The following is a 16,146-nucleotide window of genomic DNA, read 5'->3' as shown; positions in this document are numbered from 1 at the left end:
ATGGTCTTAGCCGGCCTGATTGTTGCCTGTTCAAAAAGCTCCTGCGGGTTGAGAGGTGTTCCCACTAATTTTACCTGCCGTTTTATTCTCATCTTTTTACTGTGCTAGGCAGTATGCCAGAGGGGGGAAAAAAACTAACTGCAAGCTGAGTAATCAGCAAGAGCATCATTCATACAAAACATAACTGAGCTGCAGAGAAGATTAGCACAGCAACCTCTGTGTTCAGAAACAGCACCAGAACAACTGGCCAAAACAAACTTAAAATGCCATCAGGTTTTTTTTTAAAGTGAACTGTAACCAGAATCAATGTAGCATTAAATCTAATAAAATAACACAATCACACAACATGAACTAGAGTAAGAAAGGCTGGGGTTTGGTGCTACAGGTTTTAAGTCATGTCCGCACTTTGAACTAAAACTGTATATCCTGCCTTTAACCTTGAAGCCCAGCCTGGCCCTGAGCTGAACTCAAGGGAGGTAAAGGGTGTTTGAAAAGCTTGACGTTGGTACTTTGTGCAAACAATGCCCCTACCAGAGGGTGTGTACGTGAGCAGAGGCACACAGGATTGAAAGACAGAGGAAAAGAGGAGGGGAAGGGAGAGAAGACACACAACACGGAAGGGGCTGAAGGAGGGTTGCATTTGAGACATGGGTACTCTCTTGTACACTAGCAGATTGAGTCACATTCTGCATGGTATATTTTCTTTTGACCTCTTCTATAGCTAGCCGATGGGATCTACAACTCTGAAGTTATCGCTGCTCAGAAAAATATATGTAATATATAAATACGAACAAAAACAGTATATGTTAAAACTTTAAAATAAATATAGGGTGAACGCACATTTAGCAAATGTATGTATTTAGCAGTTTATATCCGTTCCCCAAGGTAAATATAATATGAGAGTTGAAAGAGTAGAAAATTTGACTGCCTTTGACTAAACTTCTTTAAAATCTCCAAGAACATCTGTAAGATTAACAATAACAGTTACAAGGGCCTTAGCATAAAGTGCTTTAAATGCCTTGGAGTGCAAACAAACTCACTTAACTCCAGCATGCACTACACTACAGGACACTAGAGAATAATGAACACATGGGTCTGGGTAAAAGCAGCCATTAAATGTGAGTGTTTTGGAGGCTTTGCTATGATGCTCTGCATTACAGAAATGCTTGGAGATAGTGTACTCTATTGTGATGTTTAGCATAAACTACTTTTGGAGAATATCTCACGTTATATTATAATATATGCCAACATATTGTTTTTACAATATAGTGTGACATTACAAAGCTAGCACAACAGAAAATAATCTAAACTTTAACCATTCAACTTCTTCAAAAGCTCCAATTCCACTTTTCATCACCACCACCTGACACATCTGTGCCAAGATCCAGACATCAGGAGTAAATATTTGAACCTTATCAGCCAAGAGAATAAGATGACCCAACAGCGCGTCTGCAGTATGTTACAGTCCAGAGATAAGCGGACGTGCATCAGTTCACGATCTCTCTCTCGCGCACACGCACATAGGACCACCACCCGCCACCACACCACACACGCACACAGACCCACACTCACACTGGCACCACCGCACACGCCACGCACGCACCACCCCGCACCACCACGCACGCAACACGCCACAACGATAGTCTGCTACTCAGGTTACAATATCTGTGACATTCAGACAAAACTGAACACAATCACATTGAGCCTTTATTCTATTTTGATGCACACAAGGAGGCAAAAAAAAAATATGTAGAAAGCAAAATTTACAGAATTAGTAGTTCTGTACAGTATGTCATTACATTGGCTTCCTGCTGGGCTGCAAACTTCAGATGTTAATAAAATATTGTTTTGTTTTATAAGTGATCACATTATATGACCAAATAACCACAAATCTTTCTGAAAAACATAATGTTGTCTAGAACCTGGCGGATAAATGGTGCAGAAATGTTGTTAAAGATACCAAAACCTCCTTCTCCACGTTATCACCTACATGCAGCCACCATAATCATAATCCCATGAATGACATCATGTACTCTTTATTGTAAATGACAGTTACTCTCAGGTAGCAGACTCATAGCGTTGAATTACGAGAATTGTTAGGTCAACCATTAACTACTCATACGTTCTTTGCCAAGTTTTCATAAAAGAACACATGTATTATTCATTCTGTGATATCAATCATAAAAGGTGAGTGAGGCAAGAGCTGACAAAATGAAGTTTAAAACTTAGACAAGGATTTTCAAACAGCAGTACAGACTGGTCAATTACAGCAGGTAATACAACACAGATATACTGTAAAATTATATCCCAGTTGACATCTGTTATATTACTCATATAACTTTATATATATATATATATATATATATATATATATATATATATATATATAACACATACATACATACATACATATTTATACACATATCGGGCCATCAATGCAAACACAAAGCCTACCATGACAAGAGGCAAAATATAATGCCTGATGCAAAATAAATATTGAAGTTTGCCACATTAAAAAAAGCTGAGAGGCTTGGGAAATGGACAAGCGGCTTGGATGAAAACCCGGAGAATGACAGAAAGAATGATTATTTTAAATAGGCCTACTGATTAATCTGTTAATCGCGTTTTAAAATCTATCAATTTGTCATAGAAAACAGTGAAAAATGTCCATGCCCACCACAATTTCTCAGAACCTAAGAGCTTAAATTGCTTGTTTTGTGTGATCAACAGTGCAAAACCCAAATATATTTAGTTTACAATAATCTGAAAGCAACAAAGCCTCACACTTGAGAAGGTGGAACCAGTTATAAGTGACAAATATTTAATCAATTATCAAATTTGTATGTGATTAATCGAATAAGTACTAGGAAAGAGTATGATGATTAGATGTTTTGAGTGGGCCGAGAACAAATGAGAAAGACCTTCTAACACTTTCAGAGATAGAGATAAAATTGACAAACTGAAGAAAAAAAGCATGGGGGGGGGAAACAGGCCAGTGTACAGAGGTCCTTAACCTGAGCAAGAATTTCACCCTGACAACTGGAAGAGCTATATCTGGACAGCAACTCCACATGAAAAGAAAGTGGCCACAAAAATGTAAATACCACTTATGCACTCAACATGTGATCTTTTAAAGCTGCTCCTGGAGCTGTAAGGGACACACAAAACTTTGGTTCAAAAGATCAGACCCATATTCCAACTTACTCACCCTGTAAACCCTCGAGATTTGGGCAGAAATAACATGTCTGACTCAGAGTTAAAAGTTAGTGCCAGAAAGCCAGCCTGCTGAGTTGCTGACTGACTTCTGCAACTTTCCATTAGTAGTATCAAAAACCCTGTCAGACGACGAGCAGGATTTTGACTTAAAGAGTAGTATTATCTTGCTAAAACAACAATTGTGTCAGATGGAAGCAGTGCACTAGAGCCCTTTTTGAATTCACTTCAATCAATTCAATTATCTTAAAATACTTATAGTTGTATTTACTATAGCATATCAGTTTGTCTTTTTAGTTATTTTAAAAAATCACTCTGAAATGACAGAAAGCTAAACACAGGGCCTTACATGTCTGCACTCCGCTTCAAGTCATTTTTGGGAAGGATGCAAGATCGTTTACTCATATTTACCTTATACACATTTCAAACCACATTTGTTTCTCTATTAGAGTCCTCTGTTAATTGATCATATTAAACAAACAGCTGTAATACACTTACAACATGAGGTCAACATCGTGAAAGCCAGTGTCTTATGTTATGAGTCCCAACTGTTCAGATTAATCGCTGGGCACTCTTATGTGTTGTGATGAGAAATCGCTGAGCATAACAGACGTAAGATAGAAAAATTTAAAAAAGGAAGTCTCCCCCTCACTTCTGTTACATCTGACACATCAGAGACGAACATGACACTTAAGAAAATTAAACTGCTTTGGGACATCTAATCAGCAGGGTTGGTTCATAGGTACAAAGACACAAGCCTAAAACTACTGTGATGGATTAAACAAAATATTAGACAAAATATCCTTCGGTTGAGTTCAGTCATGCTGACACGACAAGGACAATGAGGATAGAAAAACAAACGCTTCTGTGCTGGATCAAGTGTAATCAATTTAGATTTAACAGATACAGATACATTAGCTAAATGCTAATAACACTGGACAAGCCAGAAAGCCCTGGAATTAATTAAAAACTGAAACAGACTTACTGTACTGCTGCTGCAGTAGTTATCTTAGCATGTGATGTTCTGTGTGTGTAGGGTACTGTCTCCTTTAGTGTGTGTTCATCAAATGAAATGCTCTCTGGGCTGCTTTACCGGCCGGCTTCTGTCCTGTCCTGAATGTGTCCTGTCAGAAGGAGAGAGCGAAAGCAACAGTGAGGCCGGGTGGAGGTGGGGCTGAAGGGGGAGTGAGAGAGCAGGAGAAGGAGGGACGTACAGGAAAAGGCGTGCTGGCTTATCATTGGCATGTGTGCCTGAGAAACAATGGACAGACAGAAGCAAGAAGAGAGCAAGAGGTCTGTGAGGAAGCCCTTGTACAGGTTAGCAGCAGGTTCAGGATGTCACGCTTCCTCATGGATTTAGCTATTTGCATCAATCCAACAATGCAACGCTCCAAGCTCTTGTTTCTACTGTACTATCTAATCAGATTTACACCTATAGTTCAGCCTTTATCACAGCAACAATGCCAAATCTGTTTCCCAGCACTGTTGGCCACTGATTTCATCAAAGAAACATGTACTAGGTTCTCCAGTCAGTGCCCTTGATCAAGGCACCGGCTCAGATCTGGAGTTGGTCCCCGGGCGCTGGAAATGGCTGCCCACTACTCCCTTGAGGGATGGGTTAAATGCAAAGAAAGAATTTCGCTACATGTATGTGTATGTGATGATAGAGTTCCTTTAAAATGTGTGTTAATTAATTGCTAACTATCGGAAACATTTTACTATCTTGCTAAACAGGCCTGTGGGGAGTATGTAAACACATTCACTTCAGTGGTGTGTTCAGTGACTAGTTTAACATGAAGCTCACAGAGGCCACCACTGTTTGCTAAATCTGGTTAAATACTGGGGACAAAATCTACTGTTTAAGTCATAACAACAACAAGAATACTAGAAAGAAATGATTACTAAACAAAGAGAGTACTATTTATGCTGTTTTACTTTTTTCTCATATGCTCTAAACAACATAACTATCATATGTCATGTGTGGGGCAATTGAATTTCATGAACATCAGGCACAGTACAAACTGTTCAGTTCTATTAATAACAAAAACAGTATTCAGTGCACAAATGTGTTAATGTTATTCATTTTAACAGTGTTCTTTTGAATGTCTTTGTTATTAATATGTTTTTATTATAAGCAAAAAGTTGTTCAGCCTTTATCACAGCAACAATGCCAAGTCTGTTTCCCAGCACTGTTGGCCACTGATTTCATCAAAGAAACATGTACTAGCTTCTCCAAGTTGTTTGAAGGTTAAAAGAGACGCAAAGAAAAACGCAAGGAAAAAGAGAGAGACAGGCTGAGACAGTTTAATTATTCTTTCCCCTTACTGTATTACATGAAGGGTAAGCATGTGCTTCATACAGTATATAATACCAAGAGCTCATTTGGTGTTAGCAGGGTTTTCTATTCTGCCTCAGTAATGCCAGTTGTGTTGAATACACAGTGAATTATGTGCGGTCTACAGACAAAGGTGCCATTCATTTCCCACCAGTTTGTATAGAGGGTGCACCTTATGTTTGTCTCTGCTGTCTGACTATCAGTCAAAGTAAAAGGTAGGATACACAGAAGCCACTGTTACTGCAAGCTCCCCACCTGTAGGAGTACCAAGGAGGGGATGACTTATTTTAACCTCAAGTACTGGAGTTTTAGGCCTACTGATAAAAGTGACTGACTTTAACATTTGGCTGTAAAGTAACAAAAGCTATATTTAGAAATGATTACGTCAAAGGCTGAGTTGACCATTGATTCTGACTTTCAAGCATAAAGGCTAGCTATTAAAGTTAATCGTTATAGCTATAGCTAAACATAAATAGCTAAACCAGCAAGCCTGAAGATATGTTAGCTAGCTTAGCTACAAATATATCTTATTAGACATTGCTTCATCCACGCCTGACTAAAGTGTCACTAAAGTCATTGTTCAAGTCCAAGTGTTTGGTCAAAAGTAAGTGTTCAGAAGATGTTAAAAACAGGACAACTTCAACCGTATAATAAACACTTCCACCCCGGAGCAATCCCACCCTGCAGCGTTATGGAAATTTCCCCTCACCAAGTATGGACAGTTTAAGAGACATATTCCAAAGCGACAGGTCTACAATATAACTGTCTATGAAATGACATTGAGAGTAAAGAAAGGGTTCAACTTACATGTTTTCTTCATTAGTGTCTTTAAGGTTCTATTCGGCGCTGAAGTTTCGCTCAGCAAACTTGCAGCTCAGCTGTCACAACGGCTGGGTCCGCTCTGTGTTCCATTTGGTCATCTTGAAAGCGAGGCATCATGGTACATGTAGTTCTTCAAAGAAATGCATTTTTCTATCACACAACATTATATCTGGTCTAAGGTAAATCATTCATGGCAGATTTTTTTGTTTGTTTTTTAATTTAGAAAAGAGAAAGCCCAGGACTGTGTATTAAGTCTACATAAAAAATGATTCCTGTAGTGTTCAGATTTCCAGTCACACCTGCAGGTATTTCCTCTCTTACTTATCAGGTCACTGTATGTCATTTAAAAGAGAGAGATGGACTCATGTGGGAGTTAAACAAGGCTCTATATTAGCAAGTGGTCACATGCCACATCACACCCTGTTGATATTTTTGGTTGTTCTATCTGACACAGAGTGTTCACCGAGTGTATGACAGGTGACACTAGCTGCTGGAAAAAATACCTAAACACAGATGAAGGGCTGCACTGTTAATGAATGAACAAAGATTAGTTTTTGAATTTAGCTGATGCAATAACAGATAGAAGTGTTGATGATGTTGCATATCTCAAGCTGATTCTTATCCAACGACCAACAACGGTAAATTTTACAAGCTTATATTTGTCAGATTGTGTGTGCCATAAAAAGAACATCTTTGTTTATTTTCAGCTGCCTCTCTTACTTTATCTTCCCAAACTAGTAAGGACACTCACGTGTGACTGGACCAAATACTGAGCTATTTTAACCCTGAGAGCCAACCGCCAAGCCTGCCTGAGAATGTGCACAGACATACTGTGCACCCTCAAACTTTGACACATGGAAACTCACACACATCTGATCTGACCTCAACAAAATGCCTCCAGTCTTGCAGTGAGTTGACTTATGGTGTGAGTCTCTGTCTACCTCTAGTGGTAACAGTCTGAATGAACATAAAGATTGTATGTCATGATTATCATCTGGTTCCAAGATCTCTCGCTCAACTATATTAACGTGTGTGGATATCTTCATTAAATAAAAATAAAAAATAAAACATAATTTTAGATACGAAAATACTAGATTGCAATTAAGCTTGTAGATTTGTGTCATGGAGTTACAAAAGCTGTATATGTCACAGTATTCACTGCTTCTCTGCATCACACAAAAATAATAAAGTAAGTGGACCTTGAGTGGGGATCTTTATGTCTGCAGTTCCAAGCTCAACTACTTAGCGAACATGGACAAGAAGTCCACGTGGAAGAGCAAGTGCTTTAAATGATCTTAGGTTTGAACATCTATAGTTCCATGAGAAGTGAGCAAACTCAATTTAAATGTGTGATAAGGTCAAAAGCTCCAGAAGTAGCGAGTAATTGATCCTTGAGTTGAGATTGTTTGTTTGTTTCCTAGGTGAGAAATTAGCTGTCAAGCTCACTTGGACTGACTCTGGTCACATTAAAAAGATGATTTTCTTTCTTTTTTAGTTTTTACACTCATCTAAGTCAGTATATGCTACATCCAAAACATATCTTTACACTCAAATTACCACCGTATTTCTACCCTGGTACAGGTGGTCAACTGCAGCTCTATCTGTCCATTGTTCCACAACATTCCTCCGTGGACAGCCAACGCCACAGTATGTGTGTGTCTTCCATTTGTAAGTGATGATTAATAATTTAACACAGTCTCCATCAATCAAGTGAGCTAGTGGTCTGCTCCAGGCGACTTCCTCTCCCAAGGACAATGGGGCCATTTCCTGTGGGGTCAGAGGCAGAGAACCAGAGAGACCAAAACAGGCAAGCATTGTAAAGCAGGGACATCATATCAGTGTGTCCTGCCCTTGGAGTGATTCAAGACAGATTCAAGCGTGTAGTGAGAGTCGTGGTCTGTTTGCCTGAAGTTTACAGGGAAAGACTGGAGCCAGGTCTGCCAGACACCAGTGCAGATATTGTTGTGACCCCTGCCTTCAGGATGTTCAGAAAATATTCTGACTTTGTAAATATATCTATGATGTGACATATGACAGAGACAGAAAGAGAGAAAGAAACAATAAGAAGAACTTCCTATACATGAGATCATAAGTGCAAGCAAGCAGCCTCATACATATTTGCAGTGAGAAAGAAATGCTTCAATATACTGTACTGTTTTATAAAAGAAATAGACAGCAAGCTTTAATTAGTGCCCGAAAACCAAAAAGTCAGGTGTCTTTAACAGGCTCAGTCTGAGCTGAAGTCCCACATAAATCCCACTCTTTTAAATCCTGGTTAATTTTCAAAATAAAGAGGCTGTTGTATTCAAAACAATGGCTCCATTCATGTCACTACTGCCTCTGTGTCCACTATCCAGGGATATCTGAGAAAGCCAAAACAAGTCAAAGACATGCAAAATGCAAGTATGAGTAACAGCTCTGCAGTATGAAGGTATGAAGCTACTGTTCCTTTCAACAAATAGTCTAATAAACATAAATTCCCTCAAGCAACACATAAAAACCTAAGAATGTCAATTGGGCCGGAAGCTATTTTTAAAGAGAGGGCTGTCAGTCCACACATTCACAAATAAAATGGCCTATATAACCAGCAGTGACCCAGCATGCTTTGTCCCTCTCCGTCCCTGTCTCTTTCATTCTAGGAGGCACAGATAATGATGAAGGAGAGAGCCATAACAGTATGGCCCAAGGCAGGACATATTATACAGCCTGACCTATCTAAGTCTGTCTTCCAGTCAGTGTGTATCACATGCTGTAGGCAGCTTAGCACTTACTGTTTCCCATTGAACTGCACCATCAGTGTCCATAGGTGGCTGGATTTCATTTTACAGGTCTAAAATGAGTCAGCGGAAAAAAAAAACATATTTCCTGCATGTTGTATGTTTCAATCACTCCATCATAAATGTCATAATTTTCCTGTGCAGGAGGAAAACTGACATTTTTACAATGGTGCACAAGGGCATAGTGGACACAGGGTGGGGGGAGGGCCAAAGTGGACCCTGGGTGGGGGGGTAGCATGATAATAATTATTAAATCTTGGCTTAAAACAGGGTGAAGCAGCTTTCAGTTTCTATGCTCCTCATATCTGGAATAAACTCCCAGAAACCTGTAGATCCGCTGCTACTCTCAGTTCTTTTAAATCAAGGCTGAAGACCTTTCTATTTGATGCTGCCTTTCTTTAAATGACTAATCATTTCTTTAAATTTCTTATGCTGCACTGTAAATTTTATTCTTGTGTTTTATGTTTCTCTTTGTTTTTAACTGTCTATTCATGTGTTTTACCGGTTTTTAATGCTTGTGATTTTTAACTGTTTTTACTTGTGTTTTATCTGTTTAACTGATTTTGTGTAAAGCACTTTGAATTGCCTTGTTGCTGAAATGTGCTATACAAATAAAGCTGCCTTGCCTTGCCTTGCCTTAAAAGGCCAAAATCTAGCCCATCTAATCTATTTAATTTAAATTTAAAAAAGATCTCTCTCTCTCTCTCTCTCTCTCTCTCTCTCTCTCTCTCTCTCTCTCTCTCTCTCTCTCTCTCTCTCTCTCTCTCTCTCTCTCTCTCTCTCTCTCTCTCTCTCTCTCTCCCTACTAGCACTTTCAAACAGACACAAAAAAAAAGATTGTGTCAAATGCTCGTTAATTCACACACAATATCTCTTTCTCTGTTGCTAGCGTGAGCAGCCCCTCTGGTTTCATATCGTTTCCCGGCCGCAATGACTCACCTCTGTCACCTGGTTTCGTGTTGTAATTAAAGGTGTGGTCGTACAGGTGCACGGCATGTTCGCTATAGCACACTGCGTCGTTGTAGTCTCTTGGAAATGAGAAACAAAACGAACGAAAACACCAACATTATTTGTTTAGCAATATCAGCTGCTGCTTAAGCCACTCAAAATGTATGTATGTATATACATATATATAGTTGTAATATTCTTGTCAGTGTTCACTAGTAGTGGTAGTAGTACTTGCTCTTTTTTAGGCCTATGCAGTGAACTTTTTATTGTAGGCTGAGCTGTATTTAACATTTTGATAACGTTTTAAATAGCCTATAATGTATCCACTCTAATATTATAAGCATGGTCTTTTGTGATAATCATGTGAAAACTACAAGACCTACAATAAGCGCTGTTGCCTAAGGCCATTTTTAATAATTAATCTTCCATGTGTTGTTTATTTTAATGACTAAGGTTCCCAACGATGATACAAGCTGTAACGTCTCTCTGTGTGTGGAGCTGTGGCAGGGTGGGGTCGGGGGGAGGAAGGCGGAGTCTGGGTTGAGGTGACGCTTCTTTTACTCATTTTTGTTCAGAGGACTGTCGGCCAGCAGCAGCAGCAGCAGCAGTAGCAACAGCAGCAGCATTGGAGAGAGTGGAGTGAAGTGAGGAGAAAAACAGAGAATTGTCCCATCCTAAAGAAAACAACACTGACCTGGAATAATCTTTAACGCTTGCGTGTGTTTCGACAGGTAAGCTTTAATTAATGTGTATATTCGCTTTCTCCAACCGCTCTAGTGTCTTTTCACCGACGTGTTGACTATAACGTCGTTTTCCCAGTATGTTTGCTAGTAGCCTAGTTTCTGTGCTACTTTCTCTAAGCGTGTATGTTCATATTCAGGAAAATTGTTTGGTGTAATTGTTCATCTTTTGTTAACCTGGGTTCAAATCCAGCCTTGTTTTTGGAGTTCATTTCCGCATGCCTCAAACTCAAACTGGCCTGTTGTTACGGTGTAGCGCGAGCTCTGCAGGCCCCAAAAGTTTGCTCTCTTACGTTAAACATTTGTTCACTCTTCAAAGTGTCAAATATCTCTTTCGAACTAATCATAGCTATGTTTTTGTCTCTAATATCGATCATTCAACTTGACGTCACTTGTCAATAAAGTCCCACAGTGTCATTAGTTGTGTCCCAAGTATGCGCGTACATTTGTGCGCGTGCGAGAGAGGCAGGTGAAGAGGAGAAAGAGGCTATTTACCATTGACATGTTGTTATTGTAGATAATATGTTAAGTAAAAGGTTACAATTTACAAAATCTTGTACCAGACTGATAATCTCACACAAATTGGTATGGACACTTAACACGTTGGCAAGACAACAACAAAGCATTTATCTTCCAGCCAACTCGAATATAAACCTATAGATCTGAGGTGATTCATCAATTTGTCAGTACAATTAAATTTGCACAATTCTTTATAATCAATTAATCATTTAATTCCCTTTTTTAAAGTAAAAATGCCCCCAAAGACTTTTTTTTTTTTTTTCTGAGTCCTCTACGATTAAAAATTGAATATATTTGGGGTTTGGACTGTTAGATTGGACATGACACAACAAGCATTTTTAAAACCCACAGTTTTCTGACATCTTATAGTCCAACGATTAATCAAGAAGTTATTTAATCAGCAGTTTAATTGATAATGTAAAAAGTTAAATGTAAATAATACAAGGAGCTGATACTGTGCATGGCCAAGTAAGTCACACACATCTGTAATGTATGACAGTGAATATTGAATTATATCCCTAAAATGTATTATGCTGTTATTATAGCGCCCATCCACTCACACCCAGCTGTTCATGCCAGCAGTGATGTCTCCAGGTGTTGCCAAATCTTCCATGATGTCATTACCTTAGTTTACAGATGCTCCATACTTGACAGGACAGCAGTTTTTCCATCCGCCGCCAACTGTTCGATATGGGTCACATTGGAGTCAGAAGTTAAACCGGGTTGTCTCTCTCTTTGAATATTAGACGCTAAATCACGTTACCTATTGCCGTCTTGTTTTAAGTGTCAGCAAGTGAAACAGTCACAGAAGCACAAAGAACAGCACTTAACAGGTTTGTGTGGCATCCAACTTGTTTCTAGACCAATGCGTCCATCTGATGCTGTTGAATGTGTGTCAGGTTGAATAGGACAGCCTGCCAATACGTTCTGCCAGTCAGTCCTCCACCAAGCTTGCCCTGGGTCTGTGTCATCAAGGGGTGCAGCAGCAAACAGCACCCTGCTTGGAAAGCTGTTACTTACTGCCCCCGGGGAAGAGGGTTCATGGGTGGTGGGATGACGACGGGTGGGGGGGGGGGCTTACTGTAGATTTTGCCGCAGCTACAGCTGTGGTAGCACGATGATAATCTCCCCCCTCCTGCTTAATTCCCTGTTACTGTCCTACATTAGCAGTGCAAGAGGACAGGAGATCCTTCAATGTATAAAAAATAGGTCTACACTTTGCTAAGGGGATTACTGTATGACATATATATCCTAACCTCTTTGTTTAGCATGAAGGATTTCCTTTTCTGTGGATTTGCTGTCTTATTACCTCGTCCCTGTGTCTGTCCAGTGATGCCTAACTGAGTACTTTCCAGGGGCTCAGTTACAGCCACTCAGCGCACACGTCGTGTGACCTGCTGTGTGTTTGAATAGCACCCTGCCCCTGTGTTTAACTGTTCCCATGGAGAAGGCGACGCAGAGAGATAACGTTTCCCATCAGCTATGATAGGGGTCTTTTATAGTTGGAGTCAAAGGGGAATTGGTATGACTGCATCACAGTCTCCCTAGGGTTAACTTCTACAGGCTTTAGAGGAAATCATCAGACAATGCTGTCGCCAAACCCTGCAGTTGCCCAGACACCCAGTGCTCCAATGTTGTTATTATTATTTATGACCAAAGAACGTAGCCTATAAAGGTAAACCAGGCAGGTGCAACTTAACACTAGATTTCCAGTGAAATCAAGCTAAGTCATTTTGATTCTTTATACAGTAATTCAATAATTGGCAGCATCATCTGAAAACATCCCTTCATGTAAAAGAGTTCTGCTGTCACTGCTAAAATCAAACAATCCCAAGCTTCTAGCAGAGCACAGTGGTATAATGCTGAGCAAGTAAAGCTGGCATTGCCCAGCTGCGCCATGCCCACAACAGTCACTGAAATGAATTATTTACCTTCAACAGTTCTCTTGGTTGGATAAAATGACAACGAGAAAATGTCCCTTACTTAAAATGTCAAAGGCCTAATGGCTGTTTCTTCCATCGCTCACATTTAAAAGCTATATGAACGTCTACAAGGGTTCAAGTCAACTCTTTATCAAAGCTCTGTCCATAACACCCATGTGTCAGTCTAACAGCATGCTGGATATAGCTGCTGTTTTCTTCATGAATACATTTACCTTTTTGATATATTTTATTTTCCCTTACTGACAGTGTATTAAAGCAGGGAGGGAACTAGATTCCAGCAATGACTCAAAAGACAAAGTTTTCACAGTTGAATGATTTGGCTGAGTTGTATTTGTCATCATAGTGACTCTGAGTCCTGTGGTATCTGTTTTTCTCCTCCTCCCTGTCCCTTAATTACACTTCTGTGAGAGATTAAGGAAAGTGAGGACAGCAAGGGTGTGGTTGAAACAGAAAGCTTATCACCAGGGAAGCTTGACTTGTGCACCAGATGAGGAACATCAGCATCTTACATGGAAGTTATTTGTGCATATCGTCACTGTTGAGCAGAAATCTCAACTCAGTTTTTGATTGTGTTCTTTGTTTCACCGCTTTAGAAGGATGTCATGCTCTCTTGGATTCAGAAAGTTGTGCAACCCTGAGGCCTGTGCATACTTTACAAAACACTGGATAAACTGAAAAATGCATGGGTGTTTTAGAAAATCAAGGCTGTCACTCTTCCTTTTTTTAATTCTTCTTTGTTCTTTTTTTTAAGCACATAGCAGTTTATGAAATACACAATTGTCAAAATAAGTCACTCACTTTTTTATAATGCTAGCTTTCACTCTTCAAATATTTGGATTTTATGTTTCTTTTCTTAAGACTTTGCCCCGCTCCAAAGCTCCCGCCTCCCGCTCCCTCATGCCTCTAATCTCCCTGAAAAATTAATCATCTGTCACATCGCCTCAGTGCTCAGCCATACACCGATGCGTAGCAGTGGCAGTTCAAGAGGAAAAGAACTCCCCAGTCAGGCCTTTAAACAGGGCTTTGGTGGCAGTGTTGTTGGCTACCAAACTTGGCTAGTGAACACACAGAGCCATCTTGATGTGCTTAAGCCTTTTTTGGTTGCATCCAGTGGGGACACTTGAGACCCAGAGTTTCCTTTTCACTGTGACAGCAGTCAATGGGACAATGTGGCTACTCTTTTCCTCTCTACCCCAAACAAAAAAGTAACAGAGGCTCTCTGTGCTGTATCAGAGACTTTTAGTTCATCCTCTTCCTTCCTGACGTCAAAGAACACAGATACAGACCGGCACATCCTGCTAACTGTAGGTCCAAAGACAAAATCGTTGCCTTTTTAAAGCACTTTCGTGAAGTTACGGCTTCAAATGTTCTGGATATTTATTTTTTTGAAGTGAAATCCAGCCATTTGATTTCCATATCTTTATGATATCTTTGTTGTTCTCCTGATATGGGAGACAATCTTTAGACATACTTCTGTCCCTCCCACAATGTCTTGATATGTGATGGACAGTTTAGCTTGCTTTCATGTGGGCCTGGCAAAATAAGGGTACACCCCTTTTTACTCATTCCCTCCTCCTTCATCAGCTTTGAGTAATCTGATCCTGCTCTGCACTAAGGCACCTCCTCCAAGACCGCTCACATTTCCTTTCATTCACAGCTAAGGTCCCACAGGGAGTAAACAACTACACAGCATTTACAGCCACCAAACTGCATCTACTACCTTAATTTAACTCATTAAAGTAGCTCTAGTGAGTCAACTGGCAGATCTGCGGCCATTATCCCTTCTGCTGCTTATTTTTATTCATTGGCATGTTGACTGTGGTTGACTGGGTTGTTGGGAATGTTTCCACATCAGGCAGGGAAGGGGAGCGTGCTGTGCTGTATCCTCCACTTTCAGACCGATCCAGTTTGTGTGTTGCCCAAGTGCACACCAGCAGTATCTCATTGTCTGTTCTTTCTCTGGGGGCTCTTGGCATGCTGGCGTTGCTATGGTCTGGATTTTATCAACTGCCTGTTACAGTCAATTGACAAATGCTCCCGCTCAAAATGTGGACTAGGAGCCTCATTCGTGCTGAACATGGCGCATGACGGGACACAGCTTACAGTACTTCGTCACCATAGGTTTGGGTCTAGTAACAGTTGTGAAACTACAGCTTCTCCTAATGTACCTCCCCTCTCTGACCAGACAGCCCAGCGGTTGGTGAGTCAAATAATGTTGATCACCACTTCCTGTCACCCACCACAATAAATCCATTAGCTGTGCACTGCTTCACATCCTTTCTTATTGATTTATATAACCAATAACTATCCAGTTAGCCCCTGCTGCTTCCATTACAGTGCCATAACAGCTATTGTTGGTCGAGTGGGGGATACGGGATGTATGGTTTGGGGACAGGGAAGCCTGTCTACTCTGGAGGCTCAGCTGGCTGCGCTGGCCATTTACTGTGTCAGGAGGATTGGCCTGTGTGAATACAGGGTGGTGGGTTAAAGTCATCTCAGAAACACTTTATAGTAAAAGGAGTGTGGGTTGCATGTCAGGGGACATTTGTGAAAGGCTGTGTGCGTGTGCATGCGACAGCAGCCTATATGTCAATTGGTTGATCTGTGCAGATGGTGCAGGAAGCTTTACAGATGTCTAGTAACATAAGCTGTGTTATTTGCATGTCAGCCTAAACATGACAATTAGCAAACCTGTTGGAAATAACAGACCACCAGATGAGGTTATGTTTCTATGACAAAACTGCTGTTAAACATGTCAATTTATTCCACGTCTCACACCCTTCACTTTCCACTATCTTGTTAAGCAACAATCTATGGATGACTTTAGGGGGCTTCTTCCTAAAAACAAA

At 40.3% G+C, this 16,146-nt stretch overlaps 1 protein-coding gene and 1 long non-coding RNA gene across 2 annotated transcripts in view; one reads left to right on the top strand and one right to left on the bottom strand.

Moving 5' to 3' along the window:
- Positions 1 to 8,061: 8,061 nt before the first annotated feature.
- On the bottom strand, positions 8,062 to 10,243 carry LOC116669646 (uncharacterized). Its single transcript, XR_004326831.1, has 2 exons — positions 10,087 to 10,243; positions 8,062 to 8,137 (listed from the first exon to the last, which is right to left on the bottom strand). It is a non-coding gene; the product is annotated as an uncharacterized LOC116669646 (long non-coding RNA).
- Positions 10,244 to 10,670: 427 nt separating this feature from the next.
- The window catches only part of jupa (junction plakoglobin a), a 19,267-nt gene continuing 13,791 nt past the window's right edge, over positions 10,671 to 16,146 (top strand). The window contains exon 1 of the mRNA XM_032499571.1: positions 10,671 to 10,826. The gene's annotated coding sequence lies outside the window, so the exon portion shown is untranslated. The remainder of the gene's footprint in view (positions 10,827 to 16,146) is intronic.

The sequence above is a fragment of the Etheostoma spectabile genome, chromosome 2 (assembly GCF_008692095.1).
Source record: "Etheostoma spectabile isolate EspeVRDwgs_2016 chromosome 2, UIUC_Espe_1.0, whole genome shotgun sequence".
In the NCBI taxonomy this organism is placed as follows: Eukaryota; Metazoa; Chordata; class Actinopteri; order Perciformes; family Percidae; genus Etheostoma; species Etheostoma spectabile.
This window is presented reverse-complemented; position numbering and strand designations above follow the sequence as displayed.